Genomic DNA, 26,514 nt, shown 5'->3' on the forward strand with positions numbered 1-26,514 from the left:
CTCTGTTTCCTCCTGGCCCCTGGGCCCTGCGCCCCCACTGCCTCTGGGGCTGGGGTGTTCTGTGGTGGCCCCTGGTTTTGTACTCCTGGGCCTTCAGTGGGGTGAGAGGGGGTGCTGAAGGCATGCCCCCGCTCTGCAGGTTCGCCGTGACCACACGCCTCCTGTGCAGGCACTCGGCCTGCTTCGGCAGGGAGGGAGGCATCTGTCCCGGACTGTGCAGCACTCTTGGCGGGGCTGGTGGCTCTGGGCCCGCAGGCCGGCTACCAGGGCACAAGTCACAAGTCACGTGCTGTCATTTGCTGAGGAAACTTGGTCAGTCACGGAGGGCTAACTGAACCTAACATTCTTCAATTAAAAGTGGGAGAACTTCATGTGAGCCGGAAGAAATGCAAATTAAAACCCCAGTGAGATATCACCTCACACCTGTCAGATGGCTATCATCAATAAATCAACAAACAAGTGTTGGGAAGGATGTGGAGAGAGGGAGCCCTCGGCACTGTCGGTGGGAATGTGGAAGGCAGTGTAGAGAGTCCTCAAAGAATTAAAAGCAGAACTGTCTGTGATGTGACCCAGCAATTCCACCTGTAGGTGTTTATCCAAAGAAATCCAGAGCACTGGCTTGGAGGGATGTGTGCGCGCCTGTGTTCATTGCAGCATTATTTACAATAGCCAAGATGTGGAGCGTGCTAGGTGTCCATCAATAGACAAGTATCAAATACACACACACACACACACACACACAATTCCACTTATGTGTGGAATTTAAACAACAAACACAATAGCGATAGACTCATAGATACAGAGAACAAGTTGGTGGTTGTCAGAGAGGAGGGGTGTTTAAGGGCTGGTTGAACAGAGCGGAGGGATTGAGATGTCCAGACTGCCAGGGACACAGACAGTCCCAGGGATGTCGAGTACAGCCTAACTAACAGAGACGGTATACCCTAATAAGTGTGCGTGGTGCCAGGCGGGTCCTAGACTTACCAGGCGGGTCATTTCGTCAGGTATATAAAGGCCCCCTCGCTACGTTGGGAACTGGAACCCAAGACTGTAGATAGAGTACAGTTCAACTGTGATTGAAAAGTAAAAAACAGAGAGACAAGCTCTCAATTTAGGGAAAAACATGTGAGATGGTCGCTAAGGTGGTTGAGGTCCCTGGGACGTGCTAGGGGTTCAATGAGCCCTGTGCCTGGGAATCCACAGGAGTTGCAGGGCCGTTCATGGGGTCTGGGCACGCACCCTGTGCCCCTGCCCCTGCCCCCGGGGGGGCACACTGCTGAGGACAGGAGCCCTGGATGCTTCGTCTCCGAGTGAGGCCCAGGGAAGGTGGGCGGCGCACCCCTGTCTCAGGGGCCCGCCCAGGCCTGCCCCTGCACCTGGGTTTCTGAGATGAGGGCTGCTGAACGGAGGGAGGCCCTCCATCGGCCGAGGGTCAGGGGTCAGCTCTCCCTCTGTGACACTATACTTGCCCATTCTAAGTCTTGGGGACCTAGTGTGGTCCTGAGGGGCCACCGCCGTGGAGCAGTCTGACCCTGGGAGCCAGTTTCTCACCCTGCAACCCAGTCCTCCCAGCAGCTGGGACGGGACGCAGCTTCTCCACCTGGGTTGCTGTGACAGGACTGGGCGGGCCTGGGGGGGCGGGTAGGGGCGGCGGTAGTTAATGTGGGGACCGGAGACCCGGGAACAGAGTCCCCAAGTAGCTGCACTTGAGTTTGACCTGGCTCTCGTTGGCAAACCCAGCTGGGGGAGAGTGCTCAGTGGCCCATGACTAACACCGAGTGCAGCCGCTTGGTTGCGTGCTCAGAGGCCCGAGGCTGCCCCGGGGGGGAGGCGGCGGCTGTGCCCCCTCCTTCTTCTTTGGGGCTGGTGCCCCGTGGTGGTTGCTGCCGCCCAGATTCCTGGCAGTTCCGAGCGTTGCGTGGACAAGGGCACACTCCTCACTGTTTTCTCCTGCACCTGCCCCCACCTTCCACCCGTCTCGTCTCCCCTAAGCCGGCTTAGTCTGTCCAGAGGCCTCAGGTTGGCTGGGTGCCCGTCTTTCTCTAAGGATAATTTAATTTGGACAGTCACTGAGGGGACTTAACAGGCTGGACATTGTTTCCGGTGTCGTGAGATGGGCCTAGACAAACCAGCAACCAGCTGCTGCCTCATATTTCTGATGGCCTTAAACCAGGCACTCCCTACCATCGGACCGAACCAGGCTCAGCAGATGGGTCCCTGCCCTCAGGGAGCTCAGAGTCAGGTGAGGGAGGCTGATGGGGAAGAGGTTCTGTGATAAAACATGAATCACAAAGAGCTTGAGGGGCTGGTGCAGAGGGGCAGGTAGCTGGAGAGCATGGAGCCTCTGTGGGGGCAATCCTAGAAGGCTTCGTGGAGGAGGGGGGCTCAGAAAGTGCTGACTTGTTCCTGCTGAACCTCATCCTGGGTTGCACCTGTCTACCCACCGGGTGGGCGAAGGCAGGTGGGCTGTGTCCAGGGGGTGGTCGTGGGGGACCTGGGATGAGAGGAGGCAGTATGCAGAGCCAGAAGGCCTCCAACTCAAAGAACTCCTTCACTCAAAGAACAAAGAACAAAACAGGTGCCCTCCTGCGTGCGAAGGGCGCGTGGATGGGTCCAGCCGGAGCCAGGGCGATGGGGGGTGTTTAGAGAATTGCAAAGGCATGCCCCCTTTGACCCGGCAGTCCCACCACCGGGGGTTTATCCTGCGGGTGAACCGGCACAGGTGCACGTGGTGCACAGGGGCCCCTCACTGCGGCGTGCTTGTGATGGCCACGTTTGGAGACAGCCGAAGGGTCCTCTGCCAAGGACCAGCGCCCGCCACCGCCAAGCGAGCTGGGGGCTGCCCTCAGAGGGAGGGTGCGGCTCTAAGAGCCAGTCTGGCCTGTGCCCAGGGTTGGCACAGCCCACCTGCTCCTGCGTGTGTCCTACACAGGACCCCTTGCCCAAAGGGAAGCCCGCTGGGGATGCCAGCGCGTGGGGGCCAGAGGGCCCGTGGGAGGGGGTGATTTATGCCTGTCTGGCTGCCGGTCAGTGCTGCTTGTGGAGGCCAGGGAGGCCCACGGGAGGGGGTGATTTATGTCTGCCAGCATCGGGGGGTGTGGTGCCTGGCGTCTCCATGCCCAGTCTCTCACCCACATTTCAACCCAGTGCCTCTCAGATGCGGAGACCCCGGCATCACCTGGTGGTTCTGCTTGCTTCCCCGGGGGGATGCATCTGCCCCAGGTACCCTGATGGCCATGTCCTGAGCTGCCTGTGCCCGAGGGCTGGGGACCAGGGGACAGTCAGGACAGGATGAGCGGGTGGCTTGGGCCAGTTCCCTGGTGTCCTGCCCACAGCCCTGCTGGGGCCCAGCAGGATGAGTGATTGGCTTGAAGAGGCTGCTGGCCACGCCGCGCCATCTGGCGGGGCTATTGTGGACCACACAAAGGGTGGAGCGCGTCGGGCCAGAGGCCGCCGGGGAGTGGATGGGCAGGCGGGCGGGGGACGCCGGCCTCCCAGCACATACCGGCCCGGCGCATGTGTTCCGCCGTGACCTGGGCTTCGCTTCAGGGCAGAGATCTGGTTTATCGTTTCCCGGGAGGGACAAGGGATGACCGCCTCCCCCCAAATATTTGGCTGGAATGCTTTAAACAACTCTGGCTCTGAGCTGATTTATTGCTGTGCTAAGATGTAAAGGCAGTTTTATGTACTGGGTAATTAAGTGGCATTATAGATGGCTGAAAGTAAGTGGCTGCTGTTTTAATAATTAAAATAAATGACCCCTTGACTGCTTCCCAGCTCGATACTGTTTCCCTCCGTGTCAAGACCCTGGAGAGAGACCGAACGTGTGTGCGCATACCTGTGTCCGTGTGGGGGTATGTGTGTGACTACGGCTGTGCATACCTGTGTGTGCATACATGTGTACATACATGTGTACATGCACATGCGGGTCTGGAGGAGTGCGAGGGTGTGCGCGTGTCCATGTGTGTGTGAGTGTGGGGTGTGCCGGGGAGGACAAGGCAGCTCCTCCCTGCTCTCTGTTTTCCGGGACGGTTCTCGGGCACACACGTCACCGGGAGCTGTTTTTCTGCTCTCGAGGTCAGGCTGGCCCGGGCAGGTTTTGGACATCATCTAGAGTGGGGGCCAGCCCTGATTCTCACCCCAGCTCCGGTGCCGTAGCCGCGGCCAGCTACCCCTCGTCAGAGGCTCGGTCTCGGCCCCCGAATGATGGGGTGACGGCTCCCGTCTCACTGCTGTGTGTCAGGCACCCACAGACATACACATCAGACCTCTGAGGATTGAGGGGCACTGGGTGAGGGCTCGTGGAGGCAGAGATGAAGCTGGCCTGCCGTTGCCCTCTGGGTCTGAGTGACCGGTAGGGATGCCAGCATGGGGACAAGGTCATGGCGGCAGGGACAGAATGGGGAGCAGGACCTGAGCTCTGGGGCGTCTCTCTGGCTCTGTCCATCTGCTAGTTCAGGACTCTGGAGGCCCCGGGGGCAGCGGGCCAGCTGGTCGGAGACTCTCATTGTCTTCTACCCAGGCTGTGCCATTGTTTTCCGGAAGGGTGGCCTTCCCCAGAAGCTGTGGAGTGTGGCCCAGCGTGCCCTCACCCTCGTGGGGCCGGCCCTGGGCCGGATGCCCGCTGGGCACGTCTGGGGAAGGAACAAGAGTCCGGTCAGCGGCTCTGCGGAGGTCCCCGCGTGGGCGGCCCGGCTGCGGGGACAGGTGGGAGTAGGTGCTGAGGGTCAGGCACCGTGCTAGGCCCTCCGCTGTCCGGAGTTCTACGAAGTGAGTATAGTTTAATCTCACCAACTCTACAGCAAAGGCGATTCTTTCGCAGTTGGGCAAGCAGCAACTCAGAGCCGTCCAGGTGCAAAGTCACAAGGCAGGGGTGGGGGTCAGGTCCCCGCTGTCCTGCCCTCCCTTCTCCCCCCGTCCCTGCTCCTTCCCCCGTCCTCCCCACCGAGCTTTCCGCGGCCTCAGCGTGTGCCAGGAGCTGGTGGTTCTCCACTGTAGAACTTGCAGCCCGGGGGGGTGCCAGGCCCCAACTGTGCCTGTGTGACCCGTCAGTCACCTCATCGGGGCCTCAGTGGTAGTTCTTTCTGAAACGCGGGAGTGTCCCAGGTAGGCTCCCGACTTTGTCGTGCCCAGCGGTGGCTGTGCTGGGATGTGTGGAGGGGTGCTAGAGGGAGTTTGTGAGACAGGGAACTTGATGGGGCCAGGCTGGGCCCCCGGGCAGAGGCATGCCTTGACGGAAAGCAGGGCCTGCCCGCCTTGGCAGTCTAGCTCCTGGAGGGTGTGTGCTGGCTGCCCCCATCTGTGGGTGCCGTCGCTGTCCAGGGGTGCTCCCACGGCCCCCTCCCCTTTGCTGCCACCGGCTCCCGGGCAGGCCCTCATCCAAACCTGTGACTCCAGGGCCCGGCACGGAGGGGCGCCCGGTGAGCTTTGTGCCCGGGTCCGCCCTCGTCGGTGGCCCCGCGCCTCTTCCCCAGCTGAGCGTCTTTTCAAGCCCAGTGAGTGGAGCCCTGCCAGTGTGGTTTGGTTGCCAGGGTAACTCGCCCAAGCTCCTGCCGTCCCAAGCTCAGATCCAGACACGCCGAGGCGTGGTTTTGCCTGTCACCGCAGTGGTAGCGTGGGAAGGTTATCCTCGGGCACTGCGGCTTCCTGGGGGACTCTGGGCACCCAGGGGACCTCGGGCACAGCCTCCTGATGCTGCCCATGAACTGCGAGCCTGAGTCCTGCCTCCTGTCGGGGGAAGGGAGGCGCCTGCACACCCAGGAGAGAGGTCAGCGTGTGAGGCTGATGGGTTAGGGCCTGCTGGCCCTGGGGCTCCCTGTGAACTTGATGCCACCTGTCCCCTACCCTCTCCACTTGCATGATCCCTGAATTTCAGAGGCTGGGAACCAGCGGGTGATCCTAACAGTCTAGGAGGGTGCCCAGGGCCCCAGGAGACCAGGGCCATCTTGGGTTGTCAGCCAGTCCGGAGGCCTGGATGTGAGCACCGTGGTCACTGCCCATCTCAGGGGAGGTCAGCCCTGTCATCTCTGCGTGCAGCACAGCCTCCCTGCCGAGCGGGGAGCTTGGTGGTCAGTGGCCCTTAGAATCTGCTGAAAGAGGGGCGGAGCCCCCCTGGCAAATGTCACCTTGCCCTGGGACACGGGTCAGAAGAGCAGGGGAGTCTGTCCTGGAATCGGGCCCAGGCGTGGCTGGCCCTACCCTCTGGGTAGGAGGACCCCACATGGAGCTGAGAACCAGGGTTGGCCAGCCCCGACGGTGCCTGCCCACGAGGCTCCGGCCTGGGGCCGCGGTGGGACATGGCCACGCAGAGGTGGCTCCGTGGAGTTGGCCGTCTCCCTGGTCAGCTCCTTGGTTCGGGGCTTGGGGAGCAGTTACCCTTCCCAGTGCAGCTGGAACCCTCTGGGGGCTGCGGTGGTCAGTGGGCAGGCCCTGGGCTGGGCAGGGGCCTGGCTTCTCATCTCAGCCCTGCGACTGCCTGTCCTAGAGGGTTCTTGGGGTTCCACTCCTCGCAGGACCTCGGGCCCCTCCTACAGGTGGGTCTCAGGCTCCGTGGGCCCCAGTGTCAGGGCACAGCAGAGCAGTGGCTGTTGATGAAGCAAACTGCGCCCCTGCCTGATAGGGGTGTGTGACCAGCACGGTGACCACTTCCCTGTGTGTGTGACCTTTCTGTAGGCCATGGGGCAGGGTGGTGGGGTAGGGGCGTGCTTTGAATAGCTGAGCTCCTTCCAGGGTCCTCTGAGAGTGTACCTCTCCTTTGAACCCTCATGCGATGGCATTTGAATGTCCCCGTGGAAAGGACCTGGCTAAGACCTGCTGGCCGTCTCTGAACCTCTGCCCCTTCCCTCCAGCTCAGCCTGGCACCTGCTGCCGCCCTGGGGGTTTGCTCTAGAAATTAGGAGTGCTGAGTGCCTGTGGGCCTCGGGCCTGGCGGGGGCTCTGGAATTGCTACGTGAGGCATTTGTCACGTCCCTCCTGCGCCTGTGGATTTATCCAGGTGACTCAGCCTGCAGTGACCCCTTGCAGTGGTGTGGTGTGTGTGTGTGTGTGTGTGTGTGTGTGTGTGTGTGTGTGAGGGTTGTCCTCATATTGATTCACACAGTTGTTCCAAGTGTGCGCAGAGGTTGATCGCTCCCCCCTTCCCCGCCCCCCTCTAAGACTGAACTGAAAAAGCGCTCATCTGTGGTGTTTCATCTCCTTGACATGTTATGTTTGGAAGGATGTGGACGATGATGCCGTTATTCTCAGCTGTCTGCAGATGAGGGAGGACGGGAGGCGCCTGCCTGCTCCCCCGTGCAGAGAATGTTTCCGCTTGCCTTTGCCTCAGGCGTCCTGACAGGGAAGCGAATTAGGTTCGCCCGATCTGGCCACTGGGGGCACCTCCGATCTGGCCACTGGGGGCACCTCCGTGCCTGGTGGCCCCAGCCGCCCTTCTGCCAACCAGTGTCTCCCTCTGCCTGGCCCCGGGCAGGCGCCATTCAGCCAAGAGCCCCTTGTTTGCGGCTGGCTTGGTGCCCTTCGGGCTGATGTTTAGAGAAGGACCCTTGCATTGTGGGCAGGGAAACCCAGCACAGGCAGGGAAAGGCACTCGCCCACCTGTCCAGGGTCACAGAGCGAGTCCCGCGGTGGCTGAGGGCGCAGCGTGTCCCCGACTCTGGGTTGCGGTGAGCGGGCATTCCCGGGTCCCCGGGCCCTGGGCTCCGCTCCCCACCCAGTTACACCTCGTCCTGCCTCGTGGTCTTTGGTGAGTCACCTGGTCTACCCAGGCCTCAGTTCCCCGACTTGTGAGTGGACATTACGGCATCTCTCTCAAAGGATTGCTGTGGGGATCAGCTGACAGGTACATTGGCCCCTTACCAGTTCCTGGAATGGTGGTGAAGGTGTTTTTCTTCTTCTTCTCCTTCTCTTTCTTCTTCTTTTTAAAATTTATTGATTGATTTTAGGGAGAGAGAGAGAGAGAGAGAGACAGAAACACTGATCTGTTCCTGTCTGTGCCCTGACCGGGGATTAAACACACAACCTTTGCATCACGGGACGACACTCTATCCAGCCGAGCTCTCCAGCTGGGGCCGCTGCTTTTTCTGAAGTGAGTTTGAAGTTATAGACATGTGGCCGGAGCAGTGAAGGACTCCTGCAGCGTCTCAGTTGGCCAGGAGGTTTTGCCTCGTGGCTTTCTCCCTCGGTCTCAGTGTGCAGACTGTGGTTTGTCCTGAACCGTTTGAGAGAAGTTGGAGTTAACATGTCCCTTCACCCTATATACCTTGCTCTTTTTTAAAATTTTATTTATTAATTTGAGAGAGAGCGAGCACTAGGAACATGGATCTGCTCCCATATGTGCCCTGACCCGAGTAGGAACTGGCAACCTCTGTGCTTCAGGACGATACTCTAGCCAACCGAGCTATCTGGCCAGGGCGTACCTTGTTCTTAAGAACAGGGACTGTGCCTCACACGGAGGTGGTACGGTGGTCAACATCAGGAAGTTGGACGCTCGTCCCGTCATGGTGCTCTACAGCAGTGACTTCAACCTCTTCTGTCTCATGGCACATATAAACTAATTACTAAAATTCAGCGCCCCACCAGAAAATAGAATACACTTTTTGCCGATCGGACAGAAAAAAAAATAGGTATGATTTTGATTGATTCACACCTGACAGCTATTGTTGTGTTGGCTATCGTCATTTTTTAATTTGACAGTCTAAGGCAAAAAGAGGTCAGTGCCCCCGACTAACTAGTTAAATCAGGTGTTGCACATTTTAGGAATTCTTCTGGTGCCCTGGTTAAAAATTGCTGCTTTCGAGAGATGCCTGTTTGGCCCAGGATCTAGTCTGGACCCTCTCTGCTGCCTTCTTTCATTCCCTGGAGCCTTTGGCCCATCTCCCTCTGTCATTTCATTGACACTTCCGACGGGCGCGGACCGGCCGCCGTGGGCCCTGTCTGACCCGGCCCCCACGGTTGCAGGAACAGCCCGGAGGGGAGGCCGTGCCGGTGACGCGTCCTGTAGAGGCGCCTGGTGTCTGCCGGTGTGGGGAGCAGAGCAGGATCAGTGTCTTGGGAGTTGCCCCCAGGTGTCCCTACCAAGGGTTAGTCACACATCTCTGTAACGAGTGTGTAACCGTGGGAGGCACCGCGAGACTGTGCAGGCGTGCTGTCCTCACTGGGCGCTCCTGGCCGGGTCAGAACCCATTGGCTCCCACCCTGGCTGTGGTAATGGGGACTTTCTGGCTTCCTGTGTCTGACACTTGGCATTCTGCTGTGAGGGGCCCCTCCCCTTGTCCTCACTGGCCTGTATGTGAACATTTCTTTTTCTTTTAATCAATGTGGACATACGGCTTTTTATTTTATCCGCTGGGGTTGTAACGCTGGCTCTCGTTCTCACTGACAGTGACGTTTTGCCTGGGACAAACAGCTGGCTGCGCACCAGGGAGGAAAAGGCTTTTAGGGTTTGAAACGAATCCTTATAGGGTCATGTGAGCCCTGGGGCCAGGGCTCCTGCTCTCGTCCTGGCCAAGCCTGCGACCTTGGGTGAACACCTCGGGGTCCTGAATCTCCCTGGTGGTAGAAGAAGGAGAGGTTGGGGCTGGCTGACTGAGCCCAAAGACCCCTGAAGGCCCCCCACCCCTCAGGCCTGTGCTGTGCCCCCGCTGAGAGCAGGAGTCGGCTGCGGCACAGTGCCTGGCAGCCAGCCATCACCGTCACCGGCGGGAGTGATGACCCCGGGCGGCTCCGTGCAGCCCGCCCTGCCCCCCGCACTTCCCCGTGGCTGCCCCAGCAGGGCCCTCCTCTGCGGAGCCCGGCCTGCGTCCTCTCGTCAGTACCCGAACACTGACCTCATCCTGGCACCAGGTCTGTTCCTGTTCACATTTTTCTTAAAGAAACACAGCTGCGTGGGCAGGCGTGGTGGTGTGCTACCGTAATGGGCCCATGCCCGCCGTGTCTGCCTTGGAGGCTCTCAACTTCCTCATTGTACAGAGGACTGTTGTGGGTCCCAGAGAGAGGGCAGGGGGCCTGCCCAGGGGCCTGCAGCAAGTGGTGGCGGGGCTGGGACTTGGAGCCCAGGCCCCTGGTACATGGATGCTACACCCTCACCCGCAGGTGCCCATGTGCCCTTTACAATGATGAGCTTCATCGCAGAGCCTGGGATGGTGTTTGATTCTGGGGAGAGGGCTAAGGGCCCCTGCTCTGTCCAGGGACAGGGCTTCAGGGATTGCGGGTGGCGGGCAGGGATGTGAGGGATGCCAGCCGTGCAGGGGCGTGCGGAGGGCCGTGCGGAGGGGCGTGCGGAGGGGCGTGCGGGTTCCGGCACCGAGTGCTCGCGGCCCCGGGCCCAGCGTGCTCAGGTGCCGGGCTCCCCCGCGGCGGAGGCCTGACCAGAGGCCCCGTGGAGGAACTCTGCGTGTGGGGAGTGTGGGGACGCAGTCCCCTTCAGGGGGGAGTGCAGGTGGGGGCCCCGAGGGGAGGCAGGAGAGCAGCGGGGACACACGGGCATCAGGATGTCCAGCCAGGGTAGCAGGAGAGGCAGGGACTGTCCACAGGGGCCGCCACCTGGAGCGCCGAGGGCCTGGGGATGTCCCTCGCTCAAGTGTTTGTCCTTGGAAGGACCGGTGAGAGGGTTGCCAACTGCCCCCCCCCCAAGTTCTTGAGCTAGGGCAGCAGGCCTGGGTGTTCCGACCCTTCCGGCAGCTCAGTGAGCAGGCTGAGGGCTGGGGTCCTCCCTGTACGGGTGAGGACGCGGAGGCTCGGAGATCTTGACTCTCCTGTGAGGCCGCACGGCTGACCACGGGCCTCTCCTGCCCTTCTGCTCTGGCTCCAGGTCCTTCTCCTGTGAGCATCACACCGCCCTGGGCCACCCTGCGTGGCCTGCGGTGATCCGGGGCCCGGCCAGCAGGACGGGAGGCTCCTGGCCTGTCAGCCCTATTCTGGGCCGCCCATGTACGCCACGACGGGAAGCGAACGGTTTTCCAAACCCTGCTCAAGAGAGGAGGTTGATCTTTGAGCCCCGGAAATCTGTACCCCTCCCTGGTGGGGAGACCCAAGGGTCCGAAGGGCAATCTTGGCCGGATTTACTGGGTGAAAGGTAACCCTGGCTGGAGGGACATCGGAGAGCTGAGCCCTTGAGTGACGGCAGGCCGGGAAGCAACTGGGGGAAGCTGGCAGTCCCCCCGACGCCCAGAGCCCCTGTCAGTGCCCACACTGGGCCTCTTCTGCAAGGGCCTGAGTTATTCTCACTGTACTGAGGGACACTGAGGGACACTCCTGCCCAGCGCATGTGGCCAGCCTGCTGACTCCGCACCCAGGCGCGCGCTCTCTCAGCAGGGCGGGGATAGACTCTGCCCGCCTCCTCCCTGCCAGCTGTAGGGAGGGCCTGACTCACCCTAGCCCGCCTCTCGGTCCCCACAGTGACCTCAGGTGGACGCGCAGGTATCACCTTTCTCAGAGTGGTTGGGTCGGGGCACGATCACAGCACACTCGACAGCAGCCCCGGGCCTGTTACCGCACCCTTCCTTCTCCCAGTGTGGCCGGGGCGGCTGGAAGTGCTCTCAACCCGACGGGCTGGGCCGTAGGGCCGTAGGGCTGCAGGCTCCTCTGGCCCGGGAGGAGCCTTGTCCTTCCCTGAGTCTCCCGCCTGGACCCCCAGCTCCAGGTGGTGCTGCCACCTTTGTAGGATTCAGATCAGATGCCCAGGTGACCTGTGACCAAGGATGTCCTCCAGGTGGGCCTGGGGCCAGGGTTCTTACCGGCTTGGACAGTTTCTCCTCAGTTCCGTTTTTCCTTCCTGGGCCCATCTCTCTGCATGGATGTGGCTCAGGCCATCTTGTGAGCTCTGTCTGGTGAGGGTTCTCAACAGGGGGCCAGTTTGCTGGTAGGTGGGAGGCTGAGTCTAGGCTTGGTGTCAACCTGCAGTTCCCTGTTCCCTCCCTGTCCCCAGGGGCTACCTGCTCTGTGCCAGTGAACACGGTTGGGGAGCCGTCGGTCCCAGTCACGAGGGTCCTTCCAGCGGCACGCGTGCGCGGCTCTCGCTCCCCCGGGACTGCGTGGCTGGGAGCGCGTCTCCTCTGCTGGGTGGGGAAACAGCCTCGGTGTGTTCCCGTGTCACACCAGCTCGGTGGTCCCAGAGCTACCACAAGCTCAGCTTAAAGCAGAGAAGGACACTGGCTTTACCAATAGACGATGCCACGTTTGCTTCTCCTGTGTGACGTTCCTAAGTCGGAGTCATACCCCACTCTTTAGTTTGTGGTGCGGCCCAGTCTTGACTGGATCTGAAAACCAGGCAGGCGCTGGGGGCTCGGGTGAACCAGGCCCGGTGGGCGCCACGCAGTGGAGGTGGATGTCGCCATCCCCACAGGGAGCTGGTGCGGGACTGGATCTGAAAACCAGGCAGGTGCTGGGGGCTCGGGTGAACCAGGCCTGGTGGGCGCCCCGCAGTGGAGGTGAATGTCGCCGTCCCCACAGGGAGCAGGTGCAGGCGTGCTCTGGCTCGTCAGCCTGGAAGCCCCAGCTCGCCGCTCCTTCCCGTCAAGGCCAGGCCGTCAGAGTTCGGGGAGGGAAAGGATGGGGCAGTTTTTATTGAGCATCTACTAGATATCAGGGGCCCTCACAGCTGCTGCCTTTCATAGTCCTCACAGCACAGCCTTCCAGTGTTGGGTGGTTTTTTTTGTTTTTATATATTTTTTATTTTAGTGTGTGTGTGTGTGTGTGTGAGAGAGAGAGAGAGAGAGCGAGCAAGCAAGTGCTAGAAAAGGGGTCGGGAACCTATGGCTCGTGAGCTAGATGTGGCTCTTTGGATGGCTGCATCTGGCTCGCAGACAAATCTTTAATAAAAAAAATAATAACGTTAAAAATATAAAACATTCTCATGTATTACAATCCATTCATTTCCTACCGCTCATGTTCATGGTTGCGGGTGCCTGGAGCCAATCACAGCTGTCCTCCGGGACAACACCAAATTTTTTTTTTTTTTTTTTTTTTTTTGCATTTTTCTGAAGCTGGAAACAGGGAGAGACAGTCAGACAGACTCCCGCATACGCCCGACCGGGATCCACCCGGCACGCCCACCATGGGGCGACGCTCTGCCCACCAGGGGGTGATGCTCTGCCCATCCTGGGCGTCGCCATGTTGCGACCAGAGCCACTCTAGCGCCTGGGGCAGAGGCCACAGAGCCGTCCCCAGCGCCCGGGCCATCTTTGCTCCAATGGAGCCTTGGCTGCTGGAGGGGAAGAGAGAGACAGAGAGGAAGGCGTGGCAGAGGGGTGGAGAAGCAAATGGGCGCTTCTCCTATGTGCCCTGGCCGGGAATCGAACCCGGGTCCTCCGCACGCTAGGCCGATGCTCTACCGCTGAGCCAACCGGCCAGGGCCAACACCAAATTTTTATTGGATAATGCCTAACGTACATGGGTCGTTGTTTGCCTCTTACGAAATTACATTTTAAAATATGTGGTGTTCATGGCTCCCTTAGCCAAAAAGTTTCCCGACCCCTGTGCTAGGGAACAGACAGCCAGGAAGGGAGAGAGATGAGAAGCATCAATTCTTCGTTGTGGCACCTGAGCTGTTCGTTCATTGCTTTCTCATATGTGCCTTGACGGGGGGGGGAGGAGGGGGGGCTCCAGCAGAGCAAGTGACTCCTTGCTCAAGCCAACAACCTTTGGGCTCAAGCCAGTGACCCCATGCTCAAGCCGGTGACATTGGGGTTTTGAACCTGGGTCCTTAGCATCGTAGACTGATGCTCTATCCAGTGTGCCACCACCTGGTCAGGCCAATGTTGGTTTGTTTTTATTTTTAATCTCGTTTTTAAATGAAACCGAGGCTCAGAGTGGCTAGACAAGCCACTTAAAGTCACGCAGCTGCCACATTTAGTTCCTACGTTGGTTTCCTTTGGCTGCGGTCACAAATGACCGTGACCTTGGTGGCTTAACCAACAGACCGTTATTACTGTGCGGTTCTGGAGGTGAGAAGAGCTCGAATCAAGATGTCAGCAGGGTTGTTACGCTCTTTCCGGAGGCCCGAGCGGACACCTGGTTCTCCTGCCTCTTCCAGCTTCCAGAGGCCCCCCCCCCCCACTCCCTGGCCAGGGCCCCCCCGCCCCGCCCTGTCTTCAGAGCCAGCAGCTCTGCCCCCCAGGCGCATCTCCCACGGGTATGAGCTGGGACAAGCTCGCCATGTTTAAACATTCATGCGCCGAGATTGGCCCCACCTGGACAGTCCTGGCCCCTCTCTCATCTTGCATTCTGTGACCTGGATCACAGCGCTGGCTCTGGCCGTGTCTGGTCACACCGTCACAGGTTCTGGGGGATTAAGGTATGAGCATCATTAAAAAAAATATTTTATTATTATTACTTTTTTTTTTGTATTTTTCTGAAGCTAGAAACGGGGAGAGACAGTCAGACAGACTCCCGCATGCGCCCGACCGGGATCCACCCGGCACGCCCACCAGGGGGCGATGCTCTGCCCCTCCGGGGCGTCACTCTGCCGCAACCAGAGCCACTCTAGCGCCTGGGGCAGAGGCCAAGGAGCCATCCCCAGCGCCCGGGCCACCTTAGCTCCAATGGAGCCTTGGCTGCGGGAGGGGAAGAGAGAGACAGAGAGAAAGGAGGGGGTGGGGGTGGAGAAGCAAATGGGCGCTTCTCCTATGTGCCCTGGCCGGGAATCGAACCCGGGTCCCCTGCACGCCAGGCTGACGCTCTATCGCTGAGCCAACCGGCCAGGGCTATTATTATTACTTTTTAAAAGATTTTATGTATTGATTTTAAAGAGAGGAAAGAGAGAGAGAGAGAAATGCCAGGGAGAGGAGTGGGAAGCATCAGCTCATAGGAGTTGCTTCTCCTGTGTGCCTTGACTGGGAAACCCTGGGTGTTTCGAACCAGCGACCTCAGCGTTCCAGGTTGACACCTTGTGCACTGCGCCACCACAGGCCAGGCCAGCTGTGAGCATCTTTGTGGGGATGGTGCTCTTTGCTGAGTACAGTTCATTTCCCACAGGCTGAGAACAGGTCCCTTGTGATGTTGTATGGGGAAACCAAGGCCCTAGATTGCGTGGAAGGGGCCTTGCAGTTCTGGTGGGGTTGGAGCCGGATTTTCCCCGGGCCACCCGGCCTCTTCCTCACAAGTGGCTCAGCGCGGGGCTTCTGTTGTTGACGTTGCAGACGCTGGTTGTCCTCTTGCAACGTGGGAACCCTGGCATGAAGGGAGTTGGTCCTTCACGGTGGCTGGAAGGAGGGCCCCCTCCCCAGGCTCTCGGGCAGGGCAGGGCAGGGCAGCACAGCGCAGCACGCTGGCTTTGTTGACGATCCTAGGGTGAACAGTCACCTGCTGTGGCTTTCATGTGCCATGGGAAGTGCAGTCTGCTGTCCCTGAGTCTGTGTCATTTCTAACTGGGCGCGTCCTCACTGCCCTAATTGTAGGGACGCTGCCTGGCAGGGGCTCTGAGTCGCCTCTCTGTCCTGCTCCACCTGCCACACCTCTGTGCCTCAGCACAGGACTGGAATGTCCCCTGCTGTCTGTCCTGCCCCTTCCCCTCCCTCCCCACTGTTCCTGCCTCCTCAGCTGGACAAGTGGCCCCGCCCTGGCCCCATCATCCTGGCCCCACCAGCTCCTCACCAAGCGCCTGCTTGGCCCTCAGACACTCGGCACAGAGTAGGCTGGCACCCGATGATGAAAGCCAACCCCCCTTTTACCCGAAACCGGCAGAGGTCTCCCCTTATTGCTACTAAAGGGCTTGGCCCAGCCATTCTGGGGCTCTGTGAATGTTTATCTCCCTCCACCCACCCAGACCGCAGGCCTGCCCGTCCTGGCCTCATCATAATCCCTGTGGTTCAGCTGTGTTTACAGGATGTCAGCCCACCAAGGACTGGTCCGGGCCAGGCAGGCACGGGGTCCCTCGGGCATGGAGCCCAAGAGGAGGAGGATGGTCTGAACAGCCTCTGCTCAGCGTCGGCTGGGGCCTCGCGGCCCTGCGTGAACTTGCGAGCCACCGGGAGGGTGTCTGAAATGTGTGTGGACACCCAGGCCCCTCCCCTAGAGGACAGTTCAGCTGGTTTCAGGGAGAAAGAGGCCAGGTGTTCAAAGGTCCCCAGGGGGCCAGGTGCTGCAGGGCCGAGAGCCACAGGCTGGGGGTGACTTGGCCGCTGTGTGCCTCGGTGTCCTGGCCACTATCAGTAATTTCCATTCGGAGTGAAGTCGGGCTTGGTGGGGGTGGGGACATCAACCGTGAGGTCACCTTGCGCGCACACAGGTTAATTTCTTTATTCTGGGGGTGAAGATGGAAGGCCCAGGACAGGAGTTCTTTTCCCCTCTTCTCCCTGGTTTGCAACAATGACACAGTTTCGGTTTGGCTTGTCAAGCCTCCCCAGCCTTGGAAAGAGAAACAAGTTGTTTTCGGGTCGAGAGCACCGGAGGCTACGAAGCAGAGCCAACCTGGGGCTCGTTCTAAATGAACCTAGTGGGACCCGCTTCCTGTTCAGCTGCTCCCTGTGGATTTCAGTCTGGGCTGGGGAGCCTCGTGGCTTCTCTCCTAATTAAATGCTGGGCGCCCCACCCCCCACCCGCACCCCAACCCTGGATGAGCAGGGCGTGGACTTGGGGGGGTCCCTGGAGCGATGCGTGTAGCCCACGAAGGGGCAGATGGCAGCCAGGGGACAGCCGGGCACCTGATGAGGGAGGCTGACTGGCCAGCCAGGAGAGAGCTTTGTTTCCGTTGATACTGTTGTTTTTTTTTGTCCACTCATTTTCCTTCCTCTGTGGGCTTGGGATGGAGAGGGCGGGGCTCTGGTCCCGGCTGTTCTGTTTCGTTATTCAGGGGCGTCTGCGGTGTCTGTGATCTTGTGTCTCTGGGCCTGGGGGGGGCGTGGTCGGACATCAGGGACCCAGGCAGTGTGTTCACTGTGTGACTTTGGCCCTGCGACGTAGCCTCTCTGAGAGTCAGGCGTCTGTCTTTCCAGCCAGCAGTGACAGTGACAATAGGACTTGTCTCCTCAGCTCTTGGTGAGGATTCCACGTGGTGATGGGAGGGGCGGCGTTCTGCTGGACGCCTGCTGGCACACGTAGGTGCCCGGGGAGCTCGGTGTGTACGAGCGGGACAGAAGGTTACCTCTTCAGTGCCCTGCACGGACGGGAGAGCTCTTTCCCGGGACCAGGGCTCCAAAGTCAGCGCCGAGCTGGCAGCCGCTGCCTTAGCCCTGCGGGCCCTCCTGGGCAGCCAGAGGGGGGCGCAGCAGAGGCCAGCGTGCCTGGACCGCCCCTGGCTCAGGGCGGCCGCTGCGAGGAGCGTCCTCACAGGAACCTGATGCTCCCCTGATACGCCTCCCTCAGCCCTCTTTCCTTCATCCATAAATGATAACTGTCTCACATTCAGCGTGCACCTCTCGGAGCTCTGGCGGGTGCCAGGAGGCAGGTGCTAACGGCTCAGGTGTTTCTGAAGCCGCCCGTCACTGTCCCACCTCTGTGCCTTTGCTCACGCTGTGCCCTTGGACTCGCCTTTCATCCCTACCTCGCTGTCTGCCTGTCAAGAGTCCTGCTGGCTCTTCAGGGATCAGCTCAGATGCCACCTCCTTCAGGAAGGAGTCCCTGATTTCTCCCCATCAGCACATCTTTCTTCTCGGTCTCCCTCACTCCTACTTGGTACTTCTTTACTTTTCACCCTTCAGCAGAAATGGGTATTACTACAGCTATTTCATTAGGTTGAGGGGCCCTCAAAGAAGAGGACTGTGTCCTTGGACAAGTGGGTGTAACGCTAGTCCTGCTGGCACCCAGCCCTGTGGCCTGGGGCAGACCTGTTCACTCTCTGAGCATCCTTTTTCCCTGTCACCTGGCAGGGTCCTCGGGAGGATTAGACGGCAGCAGAGTGCGTGCATCTGCACTGAGGTGGGCGAGCAGCCTCCCGTGTCCTCACAGCTGTGTCTGGAACCTTCAGTGTTCCTGGGGCTTTGTCCGCAGAGGATGCCCAAGCAGACTTCAGCCTCTGCTTGCTTTCCCCTGCTGATGGGGAGCTCACACTCCACTGCTAGCGCGGACTGCTGTGACACTGATACCTCTCCTTTCTAGTCTCGGGTTCTGTTCTGTAAGAGTTTCATCAGCGGTGAACTGTGGACTGCCCGGGGTCCTGGGAGTTGGTGGGCCTTGGATTCGAACGTCCTTCAAGCCCTTGAAGAAGCCAGAGCCGTTTGTCGGCTCTGTGGATTGGTGTCTCAGGTCTTGCCGGGGAGACGTGGACGTGCTTGTATGTCACAAGGTGAGGGCAGCAGGAACGTTCAGCTCCAAGACCCGGTGACCCTGGCGCTGGTGGGCAGGGCGCGTGGGGCAGCAGCCGCTCAGGGACTGGCTGCTTCCCAGCGGGACTGAGGGCTGCAGAGAGTGCGGCCTTCCCTGCCTTCTCTGGGCCGGGGCTGCTCCAAGCCGGAGGGGCGGGGCAGGTGGCCTGGGAGGAGGAGGAAGGCTCCAAGCCGGAGGGGCGGGGCAGGTGGCCTGGGAGGAGGAGGAGGGCTCCAAGCCGGAGGGGCGGGGCAGGTGGCCTGGGAGGAGGAGGAGGGCTCCAAGCCGGAGGGGCGGGGCAGGTGGCCTGGGAGGAGGAGGAGGGCTCCAAGCCGGAGGGGCGGGGCAGGTGGCCTGGGAGGAGGAGGAGGGCTCCAAGCCGGAGGGGCGGGGCAGGTGGCCTGGGAGGAGGAGGAGGGCTCCAAGCCGGAGGGGCGGGGCAGGTGGCCTGGGAGGAGGAGGAGGGCTCCAAGCCGGAGGGGCGGGGCAGGTGGCCTGGGAGGAGGAGGAGGGCTCCAAGCCGGAGGGGCGGGGCAGGTGGCCTGGGAGGAGGAGGAGGGCTCCAAGCCGGAGGGGCGGGGCAGGTGGCCTGGGAGGAGGAGGAGGAGGAGGACACGCCACCACCGCCTGGTCCGCAAGCCTTCCTCGCTGTCCCTGAGCCTCCGTCTCTTCATCGGTGACCTGGGGGCCGGGCGCCTGCTCGCGGCGAGAAATGACGAGGACCGACGTGTGTGAGACAGACTGTTGGTGCTCGTTCAGTGTGCATGGTTATCCCTGGTTCCACTGACCAGCTTAGTTTGTTCTGCCCGCTTATAAACAACAGGTGTTTATTTCTCAAGTTCTGGAGACTGAAGTCTAAGATCAGTATGCCGGTGAAGACTCGGTGTCTGGTGAAGATCCAGTTCCACTTCAGAGCTGGTGTCTCCCTGCTGTGGCCTCACTTGGCGGAAAGGACGAGAGCTCTCTGGAGTCTCTTTTATAAGGGCGCTAATCTAACTCATGAGGGCTCCAACCCCATGACCCAATCTCCTCCCAAAGGCCCCACCTCCTAACACCATCATGGTGAACGTTAGTTTTCAACCTATGGATTTTGTGGTGGACACAGACATTCCACCCGTAACGGTGTCCCTGGTGCCCGGAGCTGTCAGAGCTCCCTGTGGGTGGTCCTCCAGGCCGGCCCAGCCTGTAGGGTTCGGGGCATCACTGCCTCTTGTTTCTGTGCCCGTGGTGGATGGTGGGGCCTCCCGTGGGGGTTGAAGGGTCTGAGGTTACCTGTGGGAAGAGCAGCTTGCTTGTGACAGGGGTGACAGCTTCATCAGGAGACATGGCAGACTGGGGGGGGGGGTCTCTGCCCTGTTTGGTTTCGATTTCCTGACCTGCAAGTACATGGGGGTACTCGCCTGCCCCTTACGGTTGAGTCCTGGGCGGGGGAGAACCGAGATAAGCCGAGAAGGCAGAGGCTATCCGAGCTATTTTCATCCTGTGGGCGGAGGGGGCAGGGAGCCGCAAATGACAAGTCGCTTCTCTTTGATGAGGCCTTCAGCCCCTACGGAGCCATCGGCTGGGTCGCTGCCGCCGACCCCTCTTAATGAAGTGGAAGAAGAAGGAAATTAATCAGCCGAGCATCTTGTGGACATGTCAGCCGTCTCCCAGCAGAGACCCTGCAGAGGAGACTCAAGGCATGGTGTGTCTGGGTCTCCTGCTAATGACCTGCCACAAAGCCCGCCTGTTCCCAAGACCTGAGACCTTGCGGGGACTCTGCTCAGTGGGAAGGGGCTGGAAGGGGGGCAGGGCTGGCGGGAACCCTGGGAGGGACAGCAGCTGGGGAGTCAGGCCCTGTGTGTCACTGTGTGTCCCCGACAGCCTGAGCCCCTACCCCAGCCTCCTTCCTCCTGTGCACAGAGGGGCGACCCCCTCTCTCCTGAGCTGTGCCTGACCCTGTTGGCACCCTCCCCACATCTCAGAGCCGTGCCGCTTCCATGCCTACTGCCCGCTTCACCTGCCCGCACCTGCCTTTCTGCCTGGGCCTTTCCCTGTCCACTCTCCAGGTGGGCACGGCTGCGGGGTCACCCCCTCGTCCCATCGCTGAGCCCCCCGCAGTCGCTGAGCCCTTGAGTAACCCTCAGACCCCAGAGCTCCCCAGCAGATCGACACCCCTTTCATCCTCCCACCCCCACCCCACTTCCGCATCCCCCACGTGGGCTCCTGGGGTTCCCTCCTGCTTGCACTAGAGTCCTGTCTCACCCAAAGTAAGGCGTGAGCTCCTGGCACCATCGGCCGAGACAGCGGCGTGCAGAGCGGGTGAGGGAGGCCTGAGGACCTCGTGTCACTCTCACAGGCCGATGCTCCTTCCTGTCACCGTAGCTGCTGCTGGTGGGAGCACGTAGGTTTGAGAGCCAGCTCCTTTGGGAGACTGGCCCGACCCACCCGGCAGGATGAACCCATTGTCTTTTTCTGAGGGCCTACTATGTGCCAGGAGGTGAGCGAGGCGAGGACGGGACCACAGGGGCGATCAGATGTGGCCTCTGGTCCGTGGAGTCTTCAAGTTTGGACTGAAGGTGAGGCTGGGTGACGTCGCCGAGCCAGGGAGGAAACCAGGTCAGGAGGGGAGATCGGACCTGGCGCCAGCCTCACAGCTCCCAGGGGGGCAGGGTTCCCTGATGGTCAGCGCCAGGACTGGGCGCGGGGCTCCTGGGCTGGATCCGAACAGCGCCAGTGGGCAGGGGCTCACAGACCCTGCAGGTTGATGCCTCCTGCCCACCAAGGGCTGCACAGAGAGGACTTGCGAGGAGGGCTGAAGCCAGGGCTCGTGTTCTGGCTCCTGGAAGCAAGCACGTTTCAGGGAGCTCCCCCCACCCCTGACCTGCAGGTGGAAGCTGCCTGGTGAACCCCCCCGGAACTGGCCCGGTGGGTCCAGGAGGGGCCCGCAGAAGGTCTGAGGGTCGCCTTGGCCAGCCCAGCCCAGCCCCAGGTCCCTTCTGTAGTCACCCCCCTCGTTTTCCTACAAGCAGCCAAGCCGGGAAATGATGCTTCCCTCCCTTGAGGCTCTTCTCATTACTGCAAACCCTGGGATTAATTTAATTACACGCTTGTCTCCAAGAGGCTGGGGCTCACAGGCGCCCAGTAGGATCACGAGTTGCCTGGGGCTGCTGGGAAGGATCGTCCTCCCCAGTGCGGCCCTTCCCGGGGTCTCCTGCCCTCCTGGTCCTCTGCCACCACCCCTTCCCGCAAGCTCCACCGTGTCCTCATTCTTCCCCATTGCAGGTCACCTGCTCTGGGTGACCAGGTGTCCTGCTCCCTGGCTCCTGGCAATGTGCAGCTGAGTGTGGGGACAGGGTCCAGTGTGGTAGGGATGCTTCAGTTACGTCAACGGGTGGCTGAGCAGTGTGAAGGTGCAATAATTTAATCCGTTCTCCCTTTTCGTAAAAAAAATAAATAAATAAAAGATTTCTCCCTCTTCTTTTTTTTTTCTCCCCTTGTAGTAGAGATAGAGTGAGTCAGAGAGAGGGACAGACAGGAAGGGAGAGAGATGAGAAATATCAATTCTTTTTATTATTATTATTTTTTATATTTTTCTGAAGTTGGAAACGGGGAGGCAGTCAGACTCCTGCATGCGCCCGACCGGGATCCACCCGGCATGCCCACCAGGGGGCGATGCTCTGCCCATCTGGGGCGTTGCTCTGTTGCAACCAGAGCCATTCTAGTGCCTGAGGCAGAGGCCATGGAGCCATCCTCAGCGCCTGGGCCAACTTTGCTCCAATGGAGTCTTGGCTGTGGGAGGGGAAGAGAGAGACAGAGAGGAAGGAGAGAGGGAGGGGTAGAGAAACAAATGGGCGCTTCTCCTGTGTGCCCTGTCCGGGAATTGAACCCGGGACTCTTGCACGCCAGGCTGATGCTCTACCACTGAGCCAACTGGCCAGAGTTTTTTATTTTGTTTTTTTAAACATGAATTCTTCATTGCAGTTCCTTAGTTGTTCATTGATTGATTTCTCGTATGTGCCTTGACTGGGGGGCTACAGCAGACTGAGTGACCCCTTGCTCAAGCCAGCGACCTTGGGCTCAAGCTGGTGAGCCTTGCTCAAACCAGATGAGCTCGTGCTCAAGCTGGCGAGCTCGGGGTCTTGAACTTGGGTCCGCCACACCCCAGTCCGACACTATCCACTGTGCCACCGCTTGATCAGGCTCTCCCTCTTCTTGAAGTATATTGTTTGAAAATGTACAAGAAAAAGTATGAATTAAAAAAAAGATATCCCTCGTCACCCCCCTCCAGGAGACAACAGTGCCATCAGTATTTCCCATGGGCTCCCTTCTGAATTTCTTTCGATGCATCGATTTGTGAAATGTAGCAGCACTTCTACGTGTGATTTTGTGTTCAGTCCTTTTCATGGGTGTTCAGGTGTTTCTGCACACTGTTCAGGAGAGCACTCTTCCTGAGCCCCGTTCAGACGATGACAGGGTGTGACGGGGCTTGCCGGACAGCGTTAGCTGCGGGTTTGGCCGCCGTGACACTGTCTGCGTTCTTCCTAATTAGGATTCATTCTTCAGGATAGATCCCATGAGAATTACCGGATGACTTAAAATATTTTAAGACTCTCTGATCGTTTTTGGAAATTCATATGAAAACCGACACAGCCCGGTAGTTGGAAGTGTGCTTTGTTCTCTGTGGCGGCTTGGGGTTTGGGGCCACCGTGCACCAACGAGTGGAGTTGGGGGTCTGCTTCTTGGTCTCGGGCCATGGACGCGGCCTCAGGTTGGTGCCCGCGTGTGGCCGGTTAGGGGGGACATGCTGGCCCGCGGGTGGTGGCCTGTGGGCTCTGAGGTCTGTTGCTGGCAGTGTTGTTGGGTCATTTTTCCTGTGTCCCTCTCCTGGGGCTGGCCCTGTCACCACTCTCCTCGTCACTGCTGTCCTGGGAGCTGGGTGTTGGACCCAAGTGTGGGCTGTGGCTGGGGAACAGCAGGCTGAGACAGGAGCCGTGGCGTGGCCTGCCGGCCCGCTGCCCAGCATGCACGCCGAGGCTCATGGGTAGGTCTGCTGGCTCCATGCCAGTCCATGACCCCAACTGCATCTGATGGAGGAGGGACAACGCTGGGGTCTCCTCACCTCCCTCCCGCCCCCCGTCAAAATGACAGAAAGAGGCAGAACTGTCCCGGAGCCCGGAGACTGGGTGGGCAGCGTGCCTGTTGTCCCGAAGGCGCCGTGGCTGTGCAGGGCTGTGTGTGAGCTCATGACCCGACGGGGCCAGTGGTCACTCACAGGTCTGGTCCCTCTGCTGAGTCCAGGGCTGTGCCTGGCGGCACTGTCCCCATGTAGGGGCTTCAGGAAGCAGGGCGCTGGCTTGTGGCTGCGGCTGAAGGTTGGGTAGTAATGGAGTGTCCAGGATTGAGGCGGGACCAAGAACCGCGTCTTCATTCTGGGAGCTTCTGCCAAGCTTCTGCCAGCAGTGTGATGCTCAGAGCGGCCAGGCTTGCATCCTGAGCACTGACCTAAGGGGCGGGGTTAGGGGAGGGGCTAGAACACTGGGCCCTAGGCCACTTTGCTCACCCACCAGCGATTGGGGACACTGTTCCTCGTGGCCTCCTCTTCTGGAAAATAGGGACACTGCCCGTTTGATCCCTGCCAGGTGCAGAGACTGCTATGTGTCATGTGGGGTGGGTGGTGGGACCTCCCCTCCCCTCCCCTCCCCTCCCCTCCCCTCCCCTCCCCTCCCCTCCCCTCCCCTCCCCTCCCCTCCCCTCCCCTCCCCTCCCCTCCCCTCCCCTCCCCTCCCCTCCCCCACTCAGAGGCAGACCACTCTGGGCCTCCCTAGCTTGTATGGACCAGAGAGCTGGGAGCACCTTTGGAGTTCATCCTGTCCGTTGTTTCCCAGCTGGTGTTTCAGGGAGCCTTCCTGCCAACAGCGTGCGGAGGACACACAGGGTTGGGGAGTCCAGGCTGCACCCCGGTTCCCCCTCTGTGCCCGGCACACCCTGGACACCAAGGCCTTTGCCCTCAGACCTGTTTACACGGGCGGAATGTGGAAGGGTCATGGGAACTGCTTGTCACTTTTGGGTGATGGATAAGTGAAGCGAGACTGGGAGCCCTCGTGGGGTGTGGACGGTAGTGACCATCGGCCAGAGAAGAGTGAGAGCACGGCCGTTTTACAGCTGGAGCCCCCAGGCTGGCCAGGGTCCCCGGCCCAGGCAGGTGGGGTCTGCCCAGTGCTGGGCGTACGCACAGGGTCCCAGTGGGGAGGCCTGGGGTCCACTCTCACCCCTGTGCTGCCCCGCACTGTGCTGGGGACAGAACGCTTGACCAGTCCGAACCCTGATTCCTCAGCAGTCAGACGTGAGGAGCACCCACCCCCATAGGTGTCCCTGGCAGAGCTGACCTGTGGTCACCAGTGTCTCCCTGGAGCTGGGTGTGGGCTGGCCTGGCAGGAAGGCACTCTTCTCCCTCCCTACAAGGCTCCGAATTCCTGAGAGGTGACTGGTGTGGAGGGAGAGTGGAGCCAGTCGGTTCTGTTGTTCCCTAGAAGAGAGTGGGACCAGTCGGTTCTGTGGTTCCCTAGAAGAGAGTGGGGAGGGTGGACCAGTCGGTTCTGTGGTTCCCTAGAAGAGAGTGGGGAGAGTGGAGCCAGTCGGTTCTGTGGTTCCCTAGAAGAGAGTGGGGAGGGTGGGGCCAGTCGGTTCTGTGGTTCCCTAGAAGAGAGTGGGGAGAGTGGGACCAGTCGGTTCTGTGGTTCCCTAGAAGAGAGTGGGTGGGGCCAGTCGGTTCTGTTGTTCCCTAGAAGAGAGTGGGGAGAGTGGGACCAGTCGGTTCTGTGGTTCCCTAGAAGAGAGTGGGGAGAGTGGGACCAGTCGGTTCTGTGGTTCCCTAGAAGAGAGTGGGGAGGGTGGGGCCAGTCGGTTCTGTGGTTCCCTAGAAGAGAGTGGGGAGAGTGGGGCCAGTCGGTTCTGTGGTTCCCTAGAAGAGAGTGGGGAGGGTGGGGCCAGTCGGTTCTGTGGTTCCCTAGAAGAGAGTGGGGAGAGTGGGGAGAGTGGAGAGAGTGGAGCCAGTCGGTTCTGTGGTTCCCTAGAAGAGAGTGGAGAGAGTGGAGCCAGTCGGTTCTGTGGTTCCCTAGAAGAGAGTGGGGAGAGTGGGGCCAGTCGGTTCTGTGGTTCCCTAGAAGAGAGTGAGTGGGACCAGTCGGTTCTGTGGTTCCCTAGAAGAGAGTGGGGAGAGTGGGACCAGTCGGTTCTGTGGTTCCCTAGAAGAGAGTGGGGAGAGTGGGACCAGTCGGTTCTGTGGTTCCCTAGAAGAGAGTGGGGAGAGTGGGGCCAGTCGGTTCTGTGGTTCCCTAGAAGAGAGTGGGGAGAGTGGGACCAGTCGGTTCTGTTCCCTAGAAGAGAGTGGGGAGAGTGGGGCCAGTCGGTTCTGTGGTTCCCTAGAAGAGAGTGGGGAGAGTGGGACCAGTCGGTTCTGTGGTTCCCTAGAAGAGAGTGGGGAGAGTGGGACCAGTCGGTTCTGTGGTTCCCTAGAAGAGAGTGGGGAGAGTGGGACCAGTCGGTTCTGTTCCCTAGAAGAGAGTGGGGAGAGTGGGGAGGGTGGGGCCAGTCGGTTCTGTGGTTCCCTAGAAGAGAGTGGGGAGAGTGGACCAGTCGGTTCTGTGGTTCCCTAGAAGAGAGTGGGTGGGGCCAGTCGGTTCTGTGGTTCCCTAGAAGAGAGTGGGGAGAGTGGGACCAGTCGGTTCTGTGGTTCCCTAGAAGAGAGTGGGGAGAGTGGGACCAGTCGGTTCTGTGGTTCCCTAGAAGAGAGTGGGGAGAGTGGGACCAGTCGGTTCTGTGGTTCCCTAGAAGAGAGTGGGGAGAGTGGACCAGTCGGTTCTGTGGTTCCCTAGAAGAGAGTGGGGAGAGTGGGACCAGTCGGTTCTGTGGTTCCCTAGAAGAGAGTGGGGAGAGTGGACCAGTCGGTTCTGTGGTTCCCTAGAAGAGAGTGGGTGGGGCCAGTCGGTTCTGTGGTTCCCTAGAAGAGAGTGGGGAGAGTGGGACCAGTCGGTTCTGTGGTTCCCTAGAAGAGAGTGGGGAGAGTGGGACCAGTCGGTTCTGTGGTTCCCTAGAAGAGAGTGGGGAGAGTGGGTCCAGTCGGTTCTGTGGTTCCCTAGAAGAGAGTGGGGAGAGTGGACCAGTCGGTTCTGTGGTTCCCTAGAAGAGAGTGGGGAGAGTGGACCAGTCGGTTCTGTTGTTCTCTAGAAGAGAGTGGGGAGAGTGGACCAGTCGGTTCTGTGGTTCCCTAGAAGAGAGTGGGGAGAGTGGGGCCAG

At 60.0% G+C, this 26,514-nt stretch overlaps 1 protein-coding gene across 2 annotated transcripts in view; it reads left to right on the forward strand.

Moving 5' to 3' along the window:
* The window catches only part of CCDC85C (coiled-coil domain containing 85C), an 81,401-nt gene that overhangs the window by 35,537 nt on the left and 19,350 nt on the right, over positions 1-26,514 (forward strand). The window lies entirely within an intron of this gene.

This window comes from Saccopteryx leptura, chromosome 6 (genome assembly GCF_036850995.1).
Source record: "Saccopteryx leptura isolate mSacLep1 chromosome 6, mSacLep1_pri_phased_curated, whole genome shotgun sequence".
NCBI classification, from domain to species: domain Eukaryota; kingdom Metazoa; phylum Chordata; class Mammalia; order Chiroptera; family Emballonuridae; genus Saccopteryx; species Saccopteryx leptura.